The sequence below is a fragment of the Meleagris gallopavo genome, chromosome 12 (genome assembly GCF_000146605.3).
Source record: "Meleagris gallopavo isolate NT-WF06-2002-E0010 breed Aviagen turkey brand Nicholas breeding stock chromosome 12, Turkey_5.1, whole genome shotgun sequence".
Lineage (NCBI taxonomy): Eukaryota > Metazoa > Chordata > Aves > Galliformes > Phasianidae > Meleagris > Meleagris gallopavo.
In genome coordinates this window covers 960,471-984,749 of record NC_015022.2, presented here as the reverse complement: position 1 = coordinate 984,749, position 24,279 = coordinate 960,471, and the positions used below count along the sequence as shown (strand labels likewise).

The 24,279-nt window shown below is 46.5% G+C and overlaps 1 long non-coding RNA gene across 2 annotated transcripts in view; it reads right to left on the bottom strand.

The window, feature by feature from the left end:
- The window catches only part of LOC109369572, a 97,458-nt gene that overhangs the window by 53,872 nt on the left and 19,307 nt on the right, over window positions 1–24,279 (bottom strand). For both annotated transcript variants that reach the window (XR_004161012.1, XR_004161011.1), the window contains exons 3-4: window positions 3,999–4,160; window positions 1,165–1,323 (exon numbers count right to left, since the gene is read on the bottom strand). This is a non-coding gene — a long non-coding RNA (uncharacterized LOC109369572). The remainder of the gene's footprint in view (window positions 1–1,164; window positions 1,324–3,998; window positions 4,161–24,279) is intronic.

Here is a 24,279-nt window from a genome sequence, read left to right as displayed (position 1 = left end):
CTCACTTAGTAAGGGGCCCACATTCTCTCTAGTTTTCCTTTTGCTGTTGTCTATGGCAGATCCAACCCAGCCCTACCCATTTCTGCTGGGCTGGCACCAGTGCCCTTTGCATTGTCCATTTGTTTCAGTCACAGATGTCATTAACATGCTGCTTACTCCCTCTTCCAGCTCACTGATGAAGACACCGAAGGACCTAACCCTAATCCCTGTGGCACACCTCCAGATAAGCACCTCCTAGAAGAGTTCCCATCAACATCATAGTGATGAAGGACTGTTGTCTTGAGGTGTGCATAGCTATTAGAGCTAATGACTTCACCTGATATAGTTTATTTTGTGGTGAATACCATGGGGAGAACCTACCAACCTCACCAACAGTAAAGTTTACTTTACTTGTACAGTAAAAAATGAAAGAAGGAACAGCACATGGTCACCCAGGATGGCTCTGTGTTTAGTAGGCACACCAAGTTCATCTGCTTATAGTGTTTTATCCCACTTCTCTTTCTACTTTCTGTCTCAGTTTTATCTGCACACTGTTAATTTTTTAAACATTCTCTCACCTTGTTGGCTGCATTTCAAGAATAGGTGGCATGAGTCAACTGCAGTGGACTAGCATAAAATGTTGTAAGATACTTCCCTCAAGTGGAAGGAATAAAAATCACTCAGCTGTGTGTCACAGACTGTAGTATACCTCAGGTAGCAGAAAGAAAATGAGAGGTGGACACCTACATGAGGTAGAATCTGCCAACTTGCTTGAAAGGTGTTAGGAGCATATAAAAATATCAATGATACTGCAAAAAAGTCCCAACCAACGTCCCTGCTCCACAAATGTCAGCGCATTTAAGAACTCACCTGGACATCCTTTGTAAGAGATAACCTGTCAAGTTACTACGAGAACAGATAATGTATATCCATCACCAGGTTTCGAAAATGGCTTGAATGCTCGCTGAGCTGAAGTGTTCTAAGAGCTCCCACATAACATTCCAGCATAAATGGAAGTGGCTGCTTAGAAGCAGCCTGAGGGAAGACATACCTGAGTCCTGTATAACAGGGCTTCTGCATCTATTAGGGCCTGCAGCAGGGCTGCAAGGGACAGACAGGATCGGAGGAACCAGATACAGACTGCAGTCTGCTGGTGGAGCTGGTGTGGGTGGTATCTGTACTCACCCTATGGCTGATGTCTGATCTCATCACCACTGCTTGCCTCAAAGCAGGCGACGAAACACAAACAAAGAATTCAGATCTCGCTGTAGTTCTACTGTTACAAAGATAGCAACTCAGCTCCAGTCTCTTCTGCATGCACTGAACAGGAGAGCATTTCATCTCCTGCAAATAAAAAAGATAAGAGGAGCCTAGCACAAGGCAGGATTTGTCTCTGTAACTGATCAGTTCAACAAAAGGAAACACAAACCATTTATTAGTGAAAATGAATTGTGCCATCAAGGGAGATGTCTGCAATTATTTCTTTTAAATATCATGTTTCATTAACTGGAAAATATATAATTAATAAACTTGCCCCCTCATTTCTGTTAAGTTTCACTGCAAGGACCTTATTACTGAAATAAATCTTTCTAGCAGTGTGTGTTGACAGAACAGAGGAAGGTGCACGCCTCTGTGTGTGTGATAATTTCCTTATGTGAAACTGAATTACTAGGGAGGAATAATCGCCTTTCTTCACAGCTAAGACTGTAGATATACCCCACTCTGAGACCAGTTGTTTAAACTCATGCCTCTTGGAAGCAGGCAAGAAGAGACTGCTTTGGCTGGCAGATGACTTGATCCAAAAGACATCAAGCAGATGCAAGCTCTTCTTTCACTGGCAAGTATGGAGATACAAAAAATAAAATTTATTTTTTGATTCACAGTCCATTAAAAAGGTCTCCTGACTATCTAGCTGTTCAGAAAGACCTCGGTGGTTGGGCTGATATCCAGACTCTTTTATAAGCCCCACATTCATCCACCTCACAACGCTGCACTAGACCTGCACAACTGAGATCTTTTTTTTTCCACATACATCAGAACTGTTATGATTTGGGGATGTTTGGTGATGGCTGTAAACGATACCAATTAGAAACACTTCAAAAATGTTGCTGAAATTTGACTCCAAGCATAAAATTCCCCTCAGATTTTGTCTCCACTTGTGATCTTTCCCTCAAGTTAGTTGATTGCCAGTTCACCGAGGGTAATTAAAATATTTCCAAAGGCTGTTCTGGGCAATTCTTTTTTGCCTTGCTGCAGGCTACAAATGTTCATGGTTTGCCCTAGGCTGATGTTCATTCCTGCCTGATTTGGCACAAGCACCAGTGCATGCCAAACAAGGAGGAAAGCCTGCCTCCATCACAACTCTCCTTCCCAGGGTAGGTGGCAGAGGGACCAAGAGAGCAGTGGCAGGAGGAAGAACAACACAAACACTCACTGGATAGATGGCGATGCAAATTCTGGGTAGCGAGGAGAAGAGGGCTGTGTGTATTTTAATAAAGCCCTATGATCTCACTGCTTTTGAGATGTCTGGATGCCCTCAGCAAAGTCAATGGGTTCTAGAGACAAGGGAAAACAAAAGCTCTGTGGGTTGTGTGCTGGGAAATGCACAACCCCTAACTTGGTGCAGGTCAGACCTCAAGAAACAATATTAGACAACCTTACCTTGCGACTGCGCTGAATCTAAATAGAGAAGCCCATTCTCCACATCATTTTAACCAGCGTTTGTGAATGTTAAAACAGCCAACCAATTTGATTACACAGAAATTTTTGAGTCAGCAAATTATCTAGTTAAATGATGCATATAGAATTGGTAATTCAACAGCAACAGGAATCTTTTAAAATTTCTTACCATCTAAAGGCAATAACCCCGTAAAAAGATGAAAGGAGAAGGGCCGAAGGTATTGCCCTTGTAGAAGAAATCATATTTCAGGTACCACCTACAATGTAACCTTTATGCATCTACACAAATAGTGCAGGTTGAGTTCGGGTTTAGAACTAGTGGAATGGAAGCTCTGAAAACATTACGTGACATATTACATATCACAATTATTTGCCCTGGTTGTGCACTAGGGGAGGGGATTGTGTGTCAGCTCATCTCCATCAACGTGCCTCTCTGCATAAACACTGTACAAAAGTATGACTTTACTTTTGTAGACAAAAGCATGACGATACCATGCAACATGCACACTCCCATCCCTCGACAGCTGAGAGCCCCTTTGTGCAGACACTGATTTTTGCATTCCACAGCACCTCTGCTGGGTAAGACCAGGAACACTGGAGAACGAAGATGGAAAACTTAAGCAACTTCACTCTCCAGCTCTTGGGCTGCACAAAGGGGAGGGAGCAGGGAGGCAAAGCATCTGGCTTCACTGCTTCTCTAACAGCCTGGCAGGAAGGCTGCTGTCAATTCCACCTTCTGCCTTGTTGGAAGAAAGTAGAAGTGACAAGAGGCCCTCCAGGCAAGCAGCCAGAAACCAGAAATTGAATTGAGCTACCTCCCAAAACTGGACTTTTTTGGAGACCCTTTCCCTGAAATTGTTTTGCCTTTAAAAAAAAAAAAAAAATTCTTCGCAGTTCAGGGCCAATTAATCATCCCTGGTCTCCTGGCTCTCCTTTCCTCCAAAAGCATGATTTGCACAAAAAGATTTCCATTTTCTGGGCCGCTCTACAGCCAGCCTCGCCCACAGTAAATACATACACACATAAATATGCACTCACACGCACGCACAAACATTGTTATTTATAGATAGAGGCACTGCCACAGATAAATACACGGGTGCGTTCCCCTCCTATATAACACATGAGAGAGAAGCAATACTGCAGCTGAATTCACTCTACACTCGTTGATTAGGAAACAGAGTGTGGGACATACGGTCTATCTCTAGGGCTTAGACCAACTGGTTATTGGCTGGTGCTGTTTTTCTCTAACAAGCCCCTGGATATATCACTGTGGCTGCAGAGAAATGTAGCTGAAAGAGCCTTTCACTGTCAGCAGCAATCTGTCACTTCATGTATCTTACCCTATCTCTTCCAGCACAAAAGCTTCGGAGCTGCAAGTCAGTTAGGAGAAAGGTCATTCTGCAGGTAGGCTCTGGTGTTTTTCTTTATTTCTGGGAACGTGTGGCCAGCTTGAGGCACTGTCTGGATGCTTCGGCATGTGTTTCAGCTTCACATATTCCTGGCTATAATTTAAGACAAGAGAGCATTTCCATTACAAACCCCATTTTTCCCATGGATTTATTTCCCCTCTATTTGGCTTCACTTTGGGGTGGACCTTCCCCGAATATATTTACAGGCAGGGAGAAACTATTTTTCTTGTGCAATGTTTAAATCCAGCTCAGCTCCTTCTGGTTGTAAGAAATTACATATGCACACAAACACTCTCGAGCACATACAAAAAGCTTATACAAACATATGCCCGCAGAGAGATCTGTTACAAAAAAGACAAGCCAATGCAAATAAGCTCAATTTTAGAGGTGAATTAATTTGACTGACTTTATTATCCTAAATTATTAACAAGTTCTAGCAAACTTAGAGTGCAATAACCACACACGGGCTTTCATCTGAGTTAAACAGAAACAGATAACTTTTCCTGATAGACGTGATATCAGCATAAATCTGCACAGCAAAGTTGGGGGCAGAAACTGGACCCCTCTCTTTGCAGGTCTGTGCTCCCAACTCCTGTGTGGTTCTCCTCCCTGAAATATTCCAGTGAAATGAATCACTCTCCAACAATGCCAGAACTCCCCTGTTTTCACGAACACCAGCTGAAACCTGACCTCCACAGCATTCTAATCTGTTTATGACTTGGTCTGGCTCAGTGAGCCCATTTTGGGGGGCATTTTTTTTCTTTTTTAAAATTCCTTTATCGATTCTACTTTGATGTGGTCCAATAAAGCACATCGACAGAAGCAGTTTGTGCTGACTAGTGCCTCTAGTTCCAGGAGAGCCTTCATCCCATTTCTGATGGCACACAAAAAGGATGATGTTATGCCCAGGCCTGCCTTTCAACTATGCTGTAGATACCCTGAGTAACCCCACAGAGGCACCACAGCCTTCCTGGACTTCACCTCTCCTCTGGTGATCACTTTTCCTCTGGTGAAATGGGGATGTTAGCTTTCCCCTGCCTTGCTGCAGTGCTGTTGTGCTATTTAGCTTGATGCAAATCCTTCCGGTGCCACAAGAAGCCTGATGAGGCAGTCAGATTTATCCCATCAGGAGCACTACCCATATATCCAATCAGCTGGAGATGCTATGGCTGTCCTCAGGATCTGTGGTATTCCCTCTTCTTTTCTTGATCTTTCCCCGAGGGTAGGAAAACACTAAGAATATCATCCAGGAAGAATGTTTAGTGTTTTCCCATAGTGTTTTGTGACTCTTAAGTACAATGCAATCATTTTCTCTCGTGAACTTTTTGCTAAGAGGACACAACAACAGGGCAGAGAGCTGCAGAGACTGAAAACATGAGCTCAATTTACCCACAGAGCAGATGAAAGTTCCTGTTGTATTTTTCATCTAAGTACAGCAAATTCCTCTGCCAAGCAACAGCCCAGGTGGCCACAAATACTGAAATGCTAACTGCCTGCATGGTATTCAGGCAGGCACGCAGTGAGTCCTTCCAGGAAGGCAGTGCCACCTGTCAGCAGCACTGGGAGCTGGGGGACAGCTCTGGAGGCACTGAGAGCTGCTGGATTTTCAGTCATCACGAGCCTCCTGCAGCTAGGAAGCACTGGTAGGGTTTCACTCTTCATCAGCGACTGCTGCACTCTGCAAGTGATGTGGCAGAGATGGCATCAGGCCAACGGGAGCCATGTGTGGTGAAAATGCAACTCACTGCTCAGGAAGGGGGAGGAAGATAAAAGAAAACATGGGCTCTAAACCCACCTGGATCTGCTGCCTCCGCTGCTGCAAGAAGGGGGACTGGCAGGCAAGCTTATTGCACATTCAGTTAGCATCAGAGCAGGAGCACTAGCTTCAGGCTCCTCATTTATACACAGAAGAAAAACTGAAATGCCTCCCATTCCCTCACCTTGCACAGCACCAAGAGGAGGATTTCATTCCACGAGTGGAGGATTTATTCATTCCACACAGTCTGTGAGCTGTAGGGGTAGGAGCATACACAGTGGGACGATGGGCAGGCGGATGGATGGCAGTGAATGCTGCAGGCAAGCTGGAGCACAGGCAGACAGCTTGCTGCGTGTTCCAGAACCAAGGACTGCTTGCATTGCTGGAAGTACTGCAACAATCCTGGGTGATGTGATGGACATGGAGCCTGTGCTGCCTCACATGCTGCAAAAGCACGGGTTCCACCTGTGCCTTCCTAGCACGTGCTTCCCTCAGTATCACCCTCCATTCCCATATGCCAAGTGATCTGGACTGCTGGGCCCGGCAGGACAAACACACCAGGTTTCCTGGCGACTCAGCCAGGACTTATGAAGCCATCACGCACTCAGGCTGTCTCTGAACAGTGCCAGCACGCCTTGATACGCTGCCTGCTTTTCACCTGATTGTCATCTTTGGATGCTATCGCTGAAAGGCATTTTGGAGCTTGAGGACTTGCTGTGAAGAATGAGGCCAAATTCCCAGCCCTTCCACCTCCCCACTTCTCCCCTGCTTTCTTTTTTCTGGAAAGTTTTCCCATGCTAAGTATAGTTCCTAACAGGTGTGTGACCAGAGGGGACTGTCAGGGATGCAGCTGTCCCCACAGAGGCTAGGATCCATCTCCATCTGTCTCACTGGAGCTATCCCTGCGTTCTTCGGCCATGGGCTGGGGGAGCTTCAGAGACTCAGACAGGGAGGAGATATGTGTACAGACACAGAGGGAGGATAACCGTTCCAGGGAACGCCACAAACAAAGCCTTTGACATCAAACTAATGCATCCTCTGAGGCTTTTAAAGAGCCCTTGCCACATACAGGCAGGCTGCCAGCTAACTCATCTCTCTTCCTTGCCATGCTAGCAGCCTGATGCCAAGGTCAGGCTTTAAATGAAAGCTGACTGCTTTGCAATCTCCAGGGCCTCATTTGGGGATGCCACAAGACTGGTAAGAATCAGCAGAAAATACTTGACCAGAGCCAGCTCCAGCAACATTTGGGGCCTCTCTGCTCCTACACACACCTTTCACCAGGGCATAACACCTTCAGATGCAGACACCAGCAGGAATTTCATCTGGACACTATCCATTATGAGTAGCAGCTCTGGAAGCCCTGACAGTCTGGGCTTACTGTGAAGCTTTCAGAAACAGGGTGTTGTTCTCCAGTCCCCAGCTCCGCATGCTAAATTCCACTTTTGTTACTACAAAACTGGCATTTCAGCTCTCACAACTGAAAAGTCTGAGAAAGTGGCTCTGAGATGAAAACCCTACTCCCCAGACCTACAGCAAACAAGAAGAGTTAAAGCCAGATTTGTAATCTCTAAGGTTTTTAAGCCAATTTTGTGACTGTCTCAGGCAGCTCTGGCATCCTTTGTAATTGGTGACTCACTGAACAGAGGGGATCTGACCAAGGGGACTTGGGTGGTTCTCTCCCATGCAGAGATTTCTGAAGCTGGAAGAGAGGAAGCATAGAAAACACAAGCAGACATTTGAGAGGCATTTGCAAACTATCTCAGAGCCAAAATTTCCTCTCAGACCCGCCTGCACATCTCTGCAAACCTATCTGGCCTTTATGGGGCGGTTTAGAACAATTTGACCCAGAGTCTGAACAACAGAATTAAGCACTAGGTCAGCAGAAAAAAAAAAAAATGACTGCAGCTGCTTATTATTGCTTGCTATTGAAGAGTTATTGTTACTACAGAACGTTTGTTTCCCTGAGCCACATTGTGTAAGTGCCGGTGCCTTTGCTAGATTTAATGGTCCAATTATCATGGGCTGTGTCACCTCCTCCCCTTTCTACATGACGAGACCTGCTCTCCTGCCTTCATTCCCCTCTGCTGTTTCGCTAGCAGGCAAACACACCTCTGCCACTCCTTCGTGGGTAGTCTTCCTTGTAATTTCTCCCATGCTTGGAGTGGGCGGAAGAGGCAGAGTGGAAGAGGCAGTCTCTGGGCTGGATATTTCACCCTAAAGATGGCTGGGAGGGGGTCCTCTCTGGATGAAAGCTTTTACTTGGTGCACCAGAAGTTCTCATTTAGAGTTAGTCACATCAGGGTCTTCTCCCAGACACTGCAGTGAGCTCTGGTCCTCTGGACCCTCTGCTGTATGCCAACCCGCTCAGAGGCTGGCATTAACAGCTTTGGCCGGGATATCCAAGGAGACAAGGAGTGACAGGGCGCTGCCAGACAAGAATCTGCTTCCATGAAACACCTGTAGCCAAAGATCAACTAGTCTGCTATCGCCTTCACAATCCCTAAGAAATACACTGTAAATATTCCAGAGGGAAACAAATCTACTTTTGGTATACTTCTGCTTATAGGGCAGTACCTCAACCAAAAATTCATACAGATATCGAACTCATCAGTCGTTCTCCTTCCCTAATTGGTCACTGTAAAGCAAAGGAGAGGCAGTTTAGAATAGTAGGAGCTGGCTGGGCTGGTGAGGAAGGGGCTAAGCTCCCCTTCTGGATCCCAAGAGCAGCCTGCAGCAGGTCATCCATGACATACCCTGACTACTGTACCTGAGAACATCAGCTCCTCACCAGGATATCAAAAAAACAGTATAACAAACATCATTAGAGAGTTTCACAATAGGATCAGACATTTATGGGAATAAGAACATCATCCGCAGCGACAGTAGCTCAAGTGAAAATTATAACAGCTATTGATTCGCCTGCTTCAGGGTATAAGCTGCTTGCCAGCTGGGGTCAGGGGAAAAATCTTCCCCCATAGGGTAGTACTGCACAATTTCAGGCATTATGGGATTTTTATGCCTTCCTTTAAGGCATCCGGCCTTGGCTGCTGGTAGAGACATGGTACTGGGCTGGAAGGACCGTCAGTCTGTTCAGCCCAAACATTTGTTATGTCCTAAAACAAAATTAAGAGTTCTCTCACTGAGACATCGCACAGCAGAACTGCCCACTCTGTGCATCACATCTGCAAGGCAAGAGAGCGACCAAAAACTCCAAAAGCTCCTGGAGTGCCACCATGCCCAGTCCCACTGCCAGCCTGCTGTAGGGTGCAAACAATCTGTCTTTACTTCTTGTGGGGTCACCTTTCTGCCTTAAGATGCTCACCCCAGGGCAGATGAGCACCACGGGAGCACAAGGAAAGCTCTGCTTGTCTGAGAGCAGGGATGGGACTGTGACTTCTGGTACTGCTACAATGGAGACCTCCTCCCATAGCCCAGAGAGCTCCCACCCAGCATGAATGGGTGATCTGGGTCCTCATGCACCACACCTCTGGCAAAACAGCTGTCCAGCAGGTCAGGCTGGCTGTAGAAGCAGGAAGAATGGTCTTAAAAACTTCAGAATCCACATGGAGATCCCTTCTGTTTGCATGGAACAGCACCTCATCCATCACTCAGATAGCCAGACAGGGCCACTCATCTTCATTTGACAATACCTTCAATCTACAAACACCTAGATTAAGTCTCACAACCAGTCTGGGAACTGGTCAGGATCCTTTTACCAAGCCAGGGGTGCACCTTCCTGGCTCATATGCACCACAAAGTTCGGTCTCAAAGAATTCCCATTATGACTTCTACAGCAGGATTTTCTGAGAAGCCACTACACCCCCATCTTGTTGAGCCAATTATTTTCGTGTTTGAGTGGAAGCCAAATTCTGCAATTGCAGAGCATGTGGTTGACTTGTGGCTTGCCCTAAAGGAACCAGTAGTCCTGCTGGGAACCCTGGCCCAGCAGCCCTGAGCCTGGTTTTCTGCAAATCATAGAGCCTGCTGCTTACATGCCCGTCCTGGTGCTCCTGTATCTCTGCTGGGGCCAAAACAGCTCTGGAAATGGTAGGGTCTGAACTGCTTTTGTAGATGAATAAGGGGATCTTGCTATAAAACCGCAGTAACTCCTGGGACTGGCAGGCATCCTCCCTACATATGCTGGTTTGACTTAAAGGATGGCATCAACATCCCATAATGCCCATAACTGTGCAGTATTACCCTCTGGAGGGAGATTTCACCCTGACCCCAGCTGGCAAGCAGCTTATTTCATTTCATTTTAGCCTTTTATAAAGGCTAAAAATGTAGGATCTGACTTGGAAAACTTTAAGGGAGGCTGCACTCAAGTTTATTCCGCCCAGACAAGATTTTAAAATACAATACTCAGTGTATCACAAGCCCTGCAGGGTCTGCTCTAACACAGAACCATGCCTCCAGCTCTATCTGTCTAGGGGAACAAAGTCCTTACTCATGTAGGGATGTTGACCAAATCATAAAGAAGATGTAATGACGTTGTCTTGGCTGACATGCTGATCGATGCTTTTCATGCAAAATTATGCTTTCTGCGGCTAATAAATATTGATCTTTTTCTTTGTTTCTGTGTAGCACTGTAATAAACAGTGACTCAAATATCTGCCAGCACTGAGCATCCTTGCTCTTTTGCAGCCTCCAGCCCCCTGCAGTCAACACCAGCACCCTTTTGCACTGCTTGGTGTTTTTAGGTTTGCCTGAGCCCAACAGACATGAGAGCATCACACATGATCCCATGGAAGGAAGAGTGCAAAGACCCATCTTAATTCTTCTGTCCTTTTGAACAGTGCTTGTTACTTCTTCATAGGATGAAACGAAAGTTCATCCAAATGGAATTGGAATGAGAGCTGGAAAGGGACGTCAGAGTCATGTCCTGGGCACGTTTAGGATAATAAACATGAGAAACTGGACCAAACAGAGAACAAATGGAAACATTTGCAACTACTTGGCAGGGGAATCTTGCAACCTGTAATGAATGGGTACGGTCAGACAGCTTGAAACTCTGTCAATCAAAGCTTGGAATTCAGTAGCAAGTGCCTGGCTACTAGCTTTGTAGAACAAGGCTAGCCCTGCGCTAAGCGCTGGGCCAACATTACAGCTGTCCTGCTCTCTTTGCTCCTCTCCTGGAGAGGGGGCAAGCAGTGCTTCACACCCACTTGGCCCACTTGGCTTCCTCACTGTATCCGAAGGCAAAGAAGCAGTGACTCAGCTTTGCTCCCACAGCAGAAATGTTCACAGGTAAAGAGATTGTCCTCTCCAAAGGGGCTGGTGTGAAACAGCCTCAGGAGATGGAAAAAGCACATCACAGTGCAAAGCAAAACCCTGTGCAAGTCAGAAGTAGCTGATATTTCACCTACCTCCACAACTGCAAAGCCAAGGGAGAGATCCTGCTGCACTACTGGGGTTATGCACCCTACCTCAGGGACCTGGAGAACACCAGCAAGAACACAGGTGTCTGCACAATTTAGGTAACGCCAAAGCTGAGTGTTCAGAACAATGTTGCTGGGACACAAGTACATGATTGGTACATTTTGGGTTGGGTTCCCAGGTTTTTAGGGGACCCTGGGCCCTGTTTTCTCCAGGTGTCGCTGCACTGCTTCTTCTCTTCCCATCTCAATCAGAGAAGGGAGCTGCAGCGGAGAGCGTGAAGTGTGAACTCAGATATAGGGCTGCAGATAGATTGATGATGACAGGCAGAGGCCTGGATTCACTCACTTCTGTCTGGTAGACACACAAGTGATTGAATTTGCTCACTACACATTTGTGGGAGTAGATTGCTTTCTTTTGCTGAAGGGAAAGGACTGGATTCATCACCAGCATGAGCAAAGGAGTGACACTGCAACAGTGAACCAGAGAGCAGGAAAGGCCACAGGTCTGTGGTGTTCTGTACAATCTCAGGCATTCCCATAGGTGCTGCATACAACCTGCTGTAGATGACCCTACTCACCACTCCTCTCTCTACCACTGATCTGCCATTACCTTCTTGATCTCGGGAAAGTGCTGTAACGCATTCTACCCCTTTTCTTTCTGAACACTGCAGACAGACAACAATCTGTGCTGCCTTCTGTGACCTTTGGCAGTATCTGAAGGTGCTCAAGATACCTCAGGTCTTGTGGGTCCTGGTCCTTCCAGAACAAAACCTGCTTTCACCAGTGATTTTAATGTGCTCTATTTCCCCTTCCCATGCAGACTGCGGAGCGGGCACTTAAGGCCAAAACTCTGCAAATAAAAACACAAGTTCTGGACTGCGGAGCTTAATATATGATAGCATCTCACCTAGGCTGTGAATGCGTTCACTGAAGGGCTCCCCCAGCCCTGAGACTCTTGCCTTCCCCATCCCCCCTCTGGGAAAATCAGAGAGACCAAAGGCTGCTGGTCCAGCACATTTGCAGGAGTGGGAGTTGAATCAATGAAGCTCTGAAAGCCAGTGGGGAAAGTCATTCTGCACCTTCCTGACACTGGGAATAAATGATTCAGTGGGAAAGAAAAAAAATAATACAACAACCCTCAAAATGAGGCTGGAATTACCCAGTGGAGAGATATTTCATCTTGAGGAATTGCATTTGCTGCAGCGTTCATCTCACTGAGCCACAGCTAGGCTTTAATATCCAGCAAAAGGTCAAACCTAAATGGGAATTGTTTCAGCTTGCCAGAGCCCCCCCCAACACCAGCTTGCAGGCTGTGAGGGAGAGATGAAGGCACGTGTCCCTCCCTGAAATCACTTTGCACACCTAACAGCACTCCAGGCACTCTCAGAGTTTCAAGTGGCTCAGCAAACATTCATCAGCCCTTCCCATCCTGCCAAGTATTATCACGCCCGGTTTATTAGCAATCATCTTCCCTATTAATTCGATAGCACTTGCCATCTCAACCCTACCTTCAGAATCACTCGTCATGCTGAAGTCAAAAGACCTGGAAGCGATGCAGGGCTCAGCTGTACAGGCACTGTTTTGGTCACAAGACACACCACCTCACTGGTGGCCCTGTGACAAAAGGATTGGTAGAGTTAGAAGGCAGAAAGCATTGCTGGGCCCAAGGTGGCTCTGTCACCTGGCAGCAGTAGTTTACAACTGGGAGCACTGCTCTGACACAAAGGCAATGCTTTTTGGCACTGTCCTTAGTTTTATTTGGTCTTACTCTGTCCTCTCTGTAGTTTGAGAGTTGGGGATCTCCTACCACTGCAGCACTGAAATTGGGATGGAAGACATGTGGATCCCTAAGGGTTTTGCCAATCATTTCCACCTGCCTCCTCCACCAGAGGCACAAGGCACAGCAGGATTTGGTCCCTGTGCCAAATCCAAGGCCTCTAACAAGCACTGGGTGTGACTGGACCGGATGGATTCCCACACACAGTTCAGCCCAGGCCAGAACAAAGGAGCACGGCCCGCACTCACTGCCTTTGGCAGAGGGGCTGCATATAGGAGGAACAAACTTGTCTGCTTGGTGTCTTGAGCAGGGTGAATTTGGGGTGAAGTCTGGGGGTTTCCAGATGTTTTCACTCAAGACATCTAAGTGAGGCACCTGCTTATTGTAAGGGAAGGTAGGATTTCAAGGCCATTGATGGCTGCAGGAGGCAGCTGTCAGTTCAGTGATCATCTGGAAACGTCAGTGCTTTAAACGTATTCTCTGTGCAGAAATGCAGAGACTTTCTGCCAGTGCCCTGGTCCTGACCTGGTGCCCCAGCAGCTGCTCTGCTCCTCGTTCCTGACCTGTTTTCTCCACTCACCTCCTGCACCACCAGGCCCCAAGAAACCCCAACCCCCTCAGATTTCTCATGTAAGAAATTTGTTTTTATGAGGATCACGTTGCACGCTTGGCTCTACCTGGCAGCACTGCACCTCTCTGCCTCCTCTCAGCTCCTTTGTGTACAATTCCTGGGTGGTCCTTTGGGACTGCAGGAGCATTCTCATCACAGCCAAATGCCTCACAGCCCCCACGTACATTTTGTTCTCCCTCTTCTTTCTTCTGCTTTGGCACTGCTTGTCTCTTTCCACACATCTGCTTAACCTTTCCTCAGTAGTCTGCACTCCTCTCCTACTCCTCAGACTCAGTTCTGCCTCTGGGAGTTCAGTGTCCCTAACCCAGGTTGCAGCAGAGCTCTCCAGAAACATGTTGGGCAGATGGGGTGGGAGGAAGGCAGAGCTTCCTGCCTCCTATTTTTACCCTTCTGCATGACCGAGGTGAGGGCTCGAGGGAAAAAAGATCTGAACAGAACCCTTCCTGTAATGTCGCATTGTCCACTCAAGAATGAATGCTCTCAATGAAGCAGACAAGCAAGCTGAACAGAGGGAGGTTTTACCTATGGCAGGGATGACAATCTGCTTGAGCTTTGAGGTTTATAGAAAACTGGTGCCAAGCTACAGGCAAACTACAGAAACTGTGAGGAAACAGAAAAAGGTGAGAATTGGCTACTCTCCTGACAGCCCTGTGCCTTCTACCTTCCGTCTCACTTCATCCATCGTGACCTGAAGCCCTCCTGCTTTCCCATTCATGAGTACACTAAGCTCAGCCAAGCAGTTGCCCCTTCAGTCCCTTCCTGATGAGCAGGCTGCCACCCATGATGAGCTACACGCCGGTTTCTGTGCTGATGTGGGCAAACACCCCAGGGAAACACCTGAAACTATCACTCTCACTTTCACTTGTGACTTAAGCCAGATTTCATTATGTACAGAAAGATTAAATTTTGTTAAGGCTAAGATGAGGCATTTTTTGTCAAATATTTACAGTTGAAGCTCACCAGAAAGCCAAGATTCTGCTGGATAGAGCTCAACTATCCAACATCCTCCAAAGGAAAACAGGGCTTTAACGTGGTATCTAAAAAATCCAGGGACATCCAAAAGTCATCCCTCATGATTGTTCTTTGGCCAAGCTGTGTCTGTGCTATACATCATGCTTCTGAAGGAAGAAGCAGCACATTCATCTGGAAGAACTGCCTGGCCTTCTCAATAACGATCAACATGTGGACGTTGCCACAGTGGGTCAAACAGCCCCTCACATGGTCACGCTAACAGAGGAGGCTGCTCAGGCCTAAGTATGACAGCAGAAAATCAAACAACAACAGACAACAGGCACACTGTAACATTCAAACTACGTTCCCTCCTTGTCTGTTGACTATCCCTCCATGCTTCTTGAAAGTCAGGCCCTCACATGCTCACCTGTTTGGGCACCTACCTCCCCCAGCCACACTGCAGAAGTAGTGTTTTGCTAGCAAAAGGAAGACACCCTTCAGACATTTGGGTGCTTGAGGGTTGTCCCTCGTTCACCCAGCTGCCCCTGATTGCTTCTAAACATTTCTGTTTGCTACATTATTTTCTTGGCATGTCAGCCTCTATCTTGAGCTTCCCCCATCCACCTCTGCAACTGTTCGTGTTCAGAGCGAGTATATGAGGTTTAATGGTTACATGGGAGTAAGTATAGCTCAGATCTGACAAAGCTCCTGTGGCAGAAGCAGAAACTCAGGTAGAACTGCTCTCTCCATTCTCTGCTTCTTGACAAAGGTCAAGGGGTAGCAGAGAGAGGCTGCTCTACTAATGGGCATAGGCAGAATCCCCATGTGGACAGCTATGAAGGGAGAACAGACATCTTCAGATGTTACTCCCACGGGATGAAGGCCAAGTAGATTTAAAATCCTTACTTCCTGGGTGGACAACCAGCTTCCCCAGGGAGCCAGCGACTTTTTGAGACTCTCAAATAGAAAATGAAAATCCTGTCTTTGAGGATTTCTCATCAATCTTCCAGTGCCCTGGGCACAACATAAGCAAGCTCTCCACTCAGATAAACTCTGTTCTCTCATGCAATCATGTCCTGAAAAGGGCTCAGCAGCAGCCTCAACCCATGCCAACTTTCCTCTGTTGGATACAGCAACATTACACAGGACCCTGGAGGGATCCCCCTAACCCAGCAGGCTCACACAGACTGCAGGAGCATACACTGCTCCTTCCTCTTGGTCACCAGCATCTTTCCCTCTGATGATCCGAGACGCAGACCTACAACCGGCAGAGCAAACAATGTTTGCTCTATGCTGCAGAATAAGGGAACACTGAGGAGGGAATGCAGACAATCTCCTAAACAAATCTGCTGTTTACAAAGTCCCCTGTAAACTGTTTACATTGCTGGGCAGAAACCATGGAGGAACAGCAGCTGGAGCATGTTCTTCCCAGTGCTCCTGTGGGAGTGGAACTGGTGCATGTCTAGAAAGGGTGCAAACGTATGGGGGGATGGAAGAGGGAACAAAATCCCAGCACCACCCACTCTCCCAGCCTGCCAGGATCTCTGACTACCTCTGTGCACACACACTCGACTAACTCTGGAGGGGCTGGTAGGGCTCTAAATGGTATGGCTGAGACGGCTGAAAGAGACACAGGCACCAGGAAAAGCCATCTCAGGCTCCAGAGCAATGTGTGGGGTAGCAGAGCTGGTCAGGAGGTGCTGGGTGAGCGGCTTCCCAGCTGCTGTAGGAAGCAGATCTGAAGGAGCCTGTCCTGCACATCCTCAGGAGCCCGTCGGCTCTGTGGTACACGTGAAGTGTCCTGTGACTCTCACCCCCTGAAAACTTGGTATGTGGCTCACAAGAGCAGTATGACTGATGTCCTGTTCTGTTATACACATGTAGAAAGTGGCTAAAAATGGGACCTCAGAAATACCAGCGAGAACATTTTGAAGTCCTGGCATAAAATAAAAGCTTCAGTGTGCCTCTAATCTGCCCCGCTTCCTGTCCACACAAACCTCTTTCAAACGTCTGTGCACAGCAATGCATCAGCGCAGTCTGCGGAGCTCAGCTGAAGCACCCATGATCACAGCCATCACATCCCCCCAGTGGGCCCAAGTCAGTCCAAGGGCTGACTCCATGACAAGAAAGGCTTCGGTGGAAGAAAGAGATGGATTAAAAGAAAAACATATCCTTTCCCAGAGCCTCTCACAATATGCCTTGCACCCACAGATCCCACAGAGGGAAAGGTTTGTTAAGTTACCTGAACAGCTGAAAACAACGTGAGAAAATACGGGCATCTCTCAACGAAGGTGATAATTGCTGAGCCCAGAAATAGCATCAGACGGGTATATGTGAGAATGGGTGATGTGCTGGAACAGTAGGAACATGAAAACATATTCTTCACATATGATATGGTTACACTAATCCAGGAATGGGAAAGGAATACAGGTGCAGTGATTGAGTCATAGAATCATAGAATTGCTCAGGTTGGAAAAGACGTTAAAGATCATCGAGTCCAACCACAACCTAACCATACTACCCTACCTCTAACAACCCTCCACTAAGTCACGTCCCTGAGCACCACATCCAAAAGGTTTTTAAACACATCCAGGGATGGTGACTCAACTACCTCCCTGGGGAGCCTATTTCAGTGCTTACCAACCCTTTCTGTAAAGAAGTTTTTCCTGATATCCAACTTATGCTGGAAAAGAAAGAAAAGAGGGCATACTTATACAGTTGGTGCTGAAGACCAACTGAAGAGGGGCATGGGAATCACTTGGTGACAAAAGCAGTGAATAAATCTGATCTATCTGCAGATGCCCCTGCTCATTGCAAGGGAGTTGGATTAGATGATCAAACCAACCGTTAATTGGAAGGGTTCCTTCCAACTCAAAAGATTCTATGATTCTAAACAATGGTCATCTACACCTACTCTCAACTGTGTCACCAGGATGCACCTCTTGGTCCTGCCAGGTCCAGGTGTGACCCCTCTGTGTGACAAATCCTCCTGCCAAGCTGAATCTGACTGGAGTCTTGCAAATAGTTTTGCTTGACCCACACACGATTCAGTTGCAGTGAGAAGACCTTCAGATTCAGGTCCTTTCAAAGCAGCATTAGACTGTAGGGTTCTGCCAGCGCTCCCTGAGCCTTGGTTCACCCACTTTGGAAGTCAGCAGACACTGTTTGAAATTCAAGCTAGTGCCTTCCTGCTTCCTTCCTGGTGACTCAGTGTCTCTCACAGCGATGCTTCCTCACCTCAGCACCCATCATTTCACTACAAGATGAGCAGAAAAGCCATCGGGTTTCTGTTTTTGAGTGTTCAGGCTATGATTTATCGTGAGCCTCTAGAAATTGGAAAGTGAAGCAATTCTCCTTTCCAAAAGGCACTTATGCTCCCCCTCTGCACCCACACAGGTTTGTTAAGCAAGGGCTGCTCATAAAACCCGTTTGGACCGACGTTTAACCTTGGATTCTGAAATGATGCTGAAAGTAGTTTGTCTTTGTCTTGGCTTAGTGCAAGGCTGCATTAGCACCATTTCTGCAGCTCTTTGTGCTGACAGCCATTGTTGAAAAGAAATCTTTTCTTTGCTATGCAGCAAGGCTCTGAGGGATGTAAAACAACAGCTCTGACCACTCATGATTGTTTTGATACCGTAAGAGAGTTGATCAGGAAACTCCCTAAGACTCAAGCTGGAGCTTAGAAAGCAGACATTCTTTAATATCAGTGCTGGACGCATGGGGATAATTGTCCTATCGTGCTTTCACTAAAGAACTTCAGTATATATATATGACTCGTTTTACATAAGCAGAAGTTTTCCAGTAGGTATGTTACATATGCAGAAGTTTCTCAGAGCAAGTTACATATGGAAAAGTTTCCTAGAAGTGTGTTACATATTCAATGACCAAATCCAAGCAGGACCTCCTATTTCCTTGGTACAAAGACTCAGCAGACTTTCCTTATTTCCTTGGTTTTCTGAGACACAGCTCTTTCTGTTATCTAAACAAAAATTGCAGGGCAGGGATATCCATCAACCAACACTAGCAAGCTTAACAATGCTGTTACAACTTGTATCAGATTGCAATTGCTTTCTAAAGGAACTCCAGATGCTAGTCCAAGCGTCTCATTCATTTTCCACTTCAATTTTAATTGCTGGTACTGATGATCACTTATTTTCCTATAATCAGCTGCCAGGTTCTGTCCTGAAATTAGCTGCCTTTCAGAGAACAGGAAGTGGGAAGAGATTCCTTTATGAAAATCTCTGGTGTCATCATATTGTCCAAAAGATCTGCCTGACAAAGGCAGAGAGAGCCTAGCAAGTCCATGAATCACAAATTCATTTAGGACTGATGTGACAAGCTCATCTGAAAGCATGTGTGTCCTGCTAACGGCAAAGGTCTCTCTGAAGTCGGCTAAGCATCTCATCCTTTCCTGTTCCCAGGGTTTTTATTACTATGAACCATTACAGCACTGCCAAAATAGCCATGAATTAGAACACAAACTTTCTCAGCGTGAAGCTCCAGCCCCATATGTTTGGCGATGCCTCAAAATTATCTGCTGTAACACTTCAAAAAATATCCACCTAGCCCAGCCCTATTCTTCCAGCCTGCTCCTACACCTCTGAGCTTGGATATACCCATCACTGCCCGTGCATCTAGAGGGGACAAACACAGAATTAAAGCAGACACCACGTGAGGGTGGCTGGGATGCAGTCCTTCCTTCTGAGCACTGCAGGGATGGAGCCCTGCAGCAAAGGGCTTCTAACTGCAGTGTCTTAGCTTGCTACCACTACTTGCTCTTTATTTGAGTGGGTGTCAGAGCCCTCTGTGACTTGCCCAAGACTGGAGAGGAGTCGGAGTCAGCCCTACATCCCCTCTTCTGCTCTCCAAGCAGTCTAGACAGTCCTCCCCACTGGAACCTCTGAGGGCCTCTCCCCACATGGAATTCTTCAGAAATTCCTCTTGCAAATAATTCCCTGTCATCCCAAAATAGCATTCCTGTGCAGAGAACCCTAGAAAACATAGTGCCACAGGTCAGCAATCGAGGGGCAAAGATGGACTACAAAGCTTTGCAGGTCTCACCTGTGCTGCATCAAAGCCGCTCTGGGAGAAAACCCTTAGCAAGCTCCAGAGGGAACAGCAGCTTCTAAGTCAAACCCGAGTAATAAGATGATCTTGTAGGGGGAAATATTAATCATTATTGGCAGCCAAGAATGTGCATGTCTAACAAAAGTCCTTTTTTCTTTTTTTATTACAGCCCAATTGCAGCTGGGAAGACAACATTGGCTAAGAATCATTAAACCTATTGCAGGAATAAATTTTCTTTGAGTCAAACCATAAAAAGGGAGTAAAATCCTCTTAAGCCAGCGACAGTTCCTAATGGAACAGACTTTTTTTTCTGCAAACCAAAAAAAAAAAAATTAATAACATTGCTTTAGATTATTAAGTGAATAGATTAGGCTCCACAATGGAAAATATTTACTCAAGCAAAACCTGTTTAATTTAATACCTACCTCAATTAATTTTTAAAGTTTGGGATTATAATTGGACAGAATAATGACATTTTCTGCCTGTATAAATAGGCACTTGTGAGCCCCATCTGCCCAGAATTCAGGCAGGAGAAGGAGCTAGGAAAGTTTTGCCTTGCTAATCCCCAGGTAACATCAGTGCTGCTGTACGTGCCAGTAATGAGTTAGGCAGCTTATGCAAGCCTGGAAGATATAAGGAAAAGGCAAGGTCCCCTCTCACAGCTGGTCATCACAGCTCTTGAAATATCTGACCAGGAGGTCATTCACTACTGATACTGAAATACTGAAATTGTTACAGAAAATGGAAGTGGTTTCCTTTGTGAATGTGGAGGCAGAACATTAAGAACAAGATGAGGTTGACTTTCCTTTCTTCAGTACACAGTGGGTATCTGACGCAGAGCTAGCTTTGATCCATCTGCCAGACCTGGGATGAAGAGAGTGCAGCAACTCCTTGCAAAGCTCTGTGAGTTTGCTCCTTAAAGTTTCCAGTTGAACATTCTGCTTCCAAAGTCAAAACAGAGGTCATCACTCCTTTTACACCCCGACATGACCATGAGGGCTCAGTCTGAGAGCTGCTGACAATGATCTCCTTTGGCTACTGCTTTGAGAGCAAGCTTGGCATCGATGTGCTGCTCCATTAGTGCTTCTCTGTCTCTTCTGGAGGGCAAGACACGTGGGAAGCATGTGGAACACCAAGCTCCAGCATTCATGCTGGGTCATTCTTCCAGAAAAGAAACCTAAAGGGTCACTTCTCTGCTGCAGGCAGTGCAAGGAGAGCTGTGACATGTGATCAGGAGGTTTCTTTTCCCACAGCTTACCATCCTCTGCAGTCCATAGCTGCTCTCCCCTCCCTCTCTCTGAAGTCTGCTCAGATGCTCAGTCTTCAGGCCTCTGAAAAGCTCCCTGATGTAGATTGCAGTGCCCTGCACAGTGCAGTTGAGCCAACAGAATAAAAAAATCTCTCTACAGAAGTCCTTCACAGCCCAAGAGTTGAAAATCACCAATCACCATTACTGCACCTTGCTTGTCTCTTTTCTAAAAGCCCTCCTTGAGGCTGAACTGACATATCCATGAAACATACTGAAATGCTCAGTAACTGCCACCCACAACCACTCGTTAACCACATCTCTTTGCACGATGCATGGTTTTCTTACAGATGAGGTCTCCTCAGGCAGTTCAACACTCCACTGACATCACCCAGGAGCATCCCACCATTAGTGTCTGTGCTGGGAAGGAGAACATGCCAGCTGGCTTGCAGCTGGCAGTCCACTCTGATACCTGGCTCCCATTTCCTCTGGTGTCAGTACATGCTGCATAATAAGCAGTAAAAGGGAAGACATTTGATTAAAATGCTTATTGCCTGGGAGCAGTTCTAATCCTGGCTTGACTGGCTCAAACTCAGCCCCGAGAGTGAACACTTATATATAAAGTCATTGGGGGAGGAATATGAGAAAGCATAAGGGCTTTATTTGACATAGACCTTGCTGGCATATCACAGCTCCGTTGTTTGTGTTTTCAAGGCAGGAGCCTTGTTAACAAGCGCTGGTGAGTGCAGCAGGCACTTGCAGGCTCTCTGCTGAATTATTGCTGGTGCAGGTCTGCTTGTATGTCGTGCAGAAGGGTCAGTGGGGACAAAAATGAGAGAGAAGTGGATCCAATATTGAAATCTTTCTTATATTAAAGTGAAAACATGAAAGGTCAGGTGACAGAGGACAGTGACAGAGAAGCTGAGAAGCATTTTATACCCAAGTAACAGTTAAATATAGGTGAAAAAGAGGAAATCTGTGACAACAGCATAGACACAGTCCATTTGAACTAGCTGTTAATCACAAGTTCAGAGCCTGTAAAGTGAGGAGCTTGTCAGAAAACAACATCACTAAGATGACAGGCAAATCCTACAAGGTAACTAATTCCAAAAGCCTGAGGAGTCAAATTGTGATCAAAGAGACACACAAGAACCAGAGGAAACAGCACACAATTCTTCTCCTAAGAGTGAAATACAGCACAACAGACTGTCCCAAATCACCCCCCTGGTCTCAAATGCAGTTGAAGGAGAACTGTGCACGTGATGCTGACTGGCAAGCCTGGAAGATTGTCTGTGGGAAAGGAACGAGAAGGGTAATTTTATTGTCATGTACCACAGAGGGGGTGTAAGTAAAATCACAGCATGAGAAAATGACAGTGTATCTATCTTAGGTCATTTACATGCCCAGAAAATCTGTGGGAGGAGAACCAAAGTTGCTGCATTTGACAGAGGCAACACAAGTACAACGTGCCTGGGAAATGGAAGCATACAAACAATATCTGCAAGCATTAAAACCAGCGTCACGTTCACTGTTCCAAGAAACTCAAATGACAAGTCTTAATAATTTAGGTTTCCAAGTAATATGCCTTTGCACCCTCATTATAGGCTCTATCACAGGAGCAAACACAAGCCATGGTCTCATCTTGCTAAGCATGCTGAAAGAATGCTGCCGAGGGAGAGTCCCATGCTCAGCAGTGTACGTACATCCCAAGGACACATTTAAATGCAACAAAAAGCCATACAGGAGCTAAGGAGCACTGACAGTCATGAAGGCAAATCCTGGATAACAGCAGTAGACATCAAGTATGTTGCTGCTGGTAGCAATGTAGCATGCTTGAGTTCTTAAAGGGGAACGGAGAGGCTTGGCAGTCATCTGAGTGCTCAGAAAACCTGGGCACTGCAGAGGATTTCAGGTAGACGGGGAGGAAGAGCTGGATCTTGGAAATATTCTGCAGGAAGGACTGGCTAGTTTTTGGCAGGGCCCTGATGCTTAGAGGGAGGCTAAGTCAGAGAGGAGCCAGGTGTTGGGAAGATGATAGGAAAGCTCAGAAACATCAAGGAAGGTAGGAGAGAAGAGCAAGCAGGAGAAGATTAAAAGCACCGCATTGACTGTGTTGAGCTAATGCCCGTAGGTGGGTATCCACAAAGTGCTGTCAGAAAGACAGACTGAATTAATTTGGACAGCACAGGACAGGCAGGGAGCAAAGTGATCATTCTGAGTCATCAGCAGGACATTACATATGCAAAATGTGTAAATAAGGTCACCCAGAGAGGGAATGCAGAGGAGGAAAAGAGAAAGGCTGGGAGAATGGAGAGTGATGGGGTAGGTAAAGAACTGCAATCATAGAATTATAGAATCATTTGAGTTGGAAGGGACCCTTAAAGGTCATCTAGTCCAACTTCTCTGCAACCAACAGGGACATCTACATCTCCATCAGGTGCTCAGAGCCTGGTCCAGCCTGACCTCGAACGTCTGTAGGGATGAGGCACACACCGCCTCTCTGGGCAACCTGTGCCAGGGCCTCACCACCCTTAGTGTAAAAAACTTCCTCCTTACATCCAATCTAAATCTTCCCTCTTGTAGTTTGAAACCATTTCTCCTTGTCTTATCACAACAGACCCTGCTAAAGAGTCTGTTCCAGGACTGACCCCTGAGGGTCACCACTCATCCCCTATCCCCACCCAATTATTGAGCCACTCAATGACCACCACTCTCCGGTACAATCTTGCAACCAGTTCCTCATCCACTGAACAATCTGCATGTTAAATCTGTATCTTCCCCATTTGGAGAAAAAGATGTGGTGGCAGACTGTGTCAAAGGCCTTACTGAAGTCCAGATAGGTGGCATCAGTGGCTCTTCCCTTGTCCACTGGTGCAGAAGACTTGAGCAGAGGAGTCAGGTTTCCCATGGAGAAGAAAGACCTTCCGAAATAAGAGGTCATATCCTTGTTTGGACTCTTGACAGCTACACTATAGGAAAGGGCAGTGAAACCCTCCCAGAGACAGTTACAGGATCACTACCATACCAAACAGAGGAGGAAAACACACCGGTGGTGGCCATAGACTGGAAAAGACAACATCACAGCTATAGCTGGCAGGGAGTTGTGTTGGGCAACTGTGCCAATCCAATCCAACATGCCCCAGCTGCTACCCAGATGCTGGAAGAAGCAGGGGTAATGTCTGTGATGTGCAGGGGTTGGAACAGTGGGATCCTGAAAATCACACCTGACCCTAGACTATGCACCAGCTGACCAGACACTGCTTTCTGAAACTGCCCATTTACCTGAGACTGCTGGCTGGAAAGCATGGAGAATACGCAGAGAACAGCCAGGTTGTCAGTGACAACAGTATCCAATTTGTCATGAAGGGATTAATGCAATTTACAGAGGGATGTGGGTGGGTTTTTT